We start from the raw sequence: 1,835 nt of genomic DNA, 5'->3' as shown, positions 1-1,835 counted from the left end.
ACGGTTTTACTTTGGATTTCAAACATCTTTCTTTTTCTTTTTTTCTTCTCAGAAACGACCTTAGAATTTTAGTTTACAGCATGGCGTTTTGCTTTGAAATGCATAGAATGAGGGCCAGAAAACACTTACGGTGTCCCACAATTCTAGTAATACAGATTTTGCGCTTGGACTTGTGTAATGTGTTTTACTGGCTCGAATCATCTAAACAAATATATAAAATGATTTAAATAGATTTTACAAGAAAAAGAAAAACATAAACTTCAAAAGATGGTACCTAGCTATTCTCGACCAAATTCTGGATCAGCAAGTGTTCTAGTATTATTAAAACCAATCTCGATTATAGTGAGTATATCAACTGCATGTCTGACTTAATTAGAGTGTTGATTTGATGAACTTGTGACTCATGGGAGTTTCAGAATCAGCAGATGGTTCATTACTGATCAACTTTTCGATCTCTACCACAAACTTCTTCATTGCTGATTCATCCAAACAAACTGGTACCAGAATGCCATCTTCTCCTTCGCTGTTCTTGAATGGTATATAAAAGCTTGCCATCCCAGGTATACACACCCTGCAGGCCCTCCGTACACTGCTTTCCCCATCCAAAATCCACGTCCCCAAATCCAGCACGTGTCACATCCGACACAACATATGCTCGCGCAACCGCGAAATGTAGTCTTCCGTTTTTCACCATAAAATCGGCCAGTGATCTCATGTACTCATTCGTCACTTCTCTCTTTGCTTTCTTCACCAGCTCCAGTGCATACCCTAAAGGACTATTGCACAATTTCTCTGCAGTTGATATTGCCACTGGAAACGCAAAGGCATTACCATAAAAACCCTTTGGAATTGGTGTATTGAATTTCCCACGTACATTTGAAACCAATTTCTCTGCAGTTGATATTGCCATCTTCTACCTAAGGTTGAAATTTGGAACCAATTTTAAAGCATAAATTTGTGTGGAATAACTGTGGATGATCTATGCAATGTATAACCCGTCCAAATCTCACCTGAATCAACAAGAGAGGGCAATTTAGCACACCCTCGGAACCCGGGACATCGAAAATGAGCTCTTCCAAACAAGGAAAAGGTGGTTGAAGAGCATCTCTGAACTCATCAAGACGAACATCTGCATCAGCCTCAATGAACATGACACCTTTACCATTGCATTCTACCACTAACTTTCTCCCTGGTGCTTCTACAAGCCTACCAGCAAAGGGGTAGTAAAGCACAAGAGTATTGGATATGGCTTTCTTAATGATATCCACAGGGTCTTTCGCACTTGCCAAACAAACATCATTTTGTCGATAGAACTGAATAATAGGAATTTGAAAACGAAGACCGTCCTGATCATCAATATCTGAAAGGTACTTAAATTCATGAGGTGTTGGTTTGGCTGGACTAATTAGTTCAGGATCTTGTCTTTTCACCTTGAATGTTACAAGAGATGTTGATAATGAAGAAGCCATGAATATTGTGTATGTGTTCGCTGATCGGCTGAACCAAGGGAAATGATATAGCAAGAAGATATAAGATTAGAGTCTTAAGCTAGATGGGAGTATTTGATCAATTATATATAGTACTGAAGAATATATACATAGCATTTACTATGGAAGATGAACCTATTAAATCGTGCATAGTACAATTGACAAGTTAGGAAGGTGAAATAAGGAAAATAAAGATAAGGCATATGTTGAAATAAGGAAAGTAAAGTGAAAAATTTGGAAGTTCTTTGAAAGAATTTTTATAACGATGGTGGACTTAACTAAAGCCCTTCAAAAAACGCCCCCATCCAAAATTTTCGGTTGGGATTGATTTTTTCTTTTTTTTAATCA

The 1,835-nt window shown here is 37.8% G+C and overlaps 1 pseudogene; it reads right to left on the bottom strand.

The window, feature by feature from the left end:
* Positions 1-372: 372 nt before the first annotated feature.
* Positions 373-1,535, bottom strand: LOC113350973 (annotated as a pseudogene).
* Between the last annotated feature and the right edge of the window lie 300 nt (positions 1,536-1,835).

This window comes from Papaver somniferum, chromosome 2 (assembly GCF_003573695.1).
Source record: "Papaver somniferum cultivar HN1 chromosome 2, ASM357369v1, whole genome shotgun sequence".
NCBI classification, from domain to species: Eukaryota; Viridiplantae; Streptophyta; class Magnoliopsida; order Ranunculales; family Papaveraceae; genus Papaver; species Papaver somniferum.
This window is presented reverse-complemented; position numbering and strand designations above follow the sequence as displayed.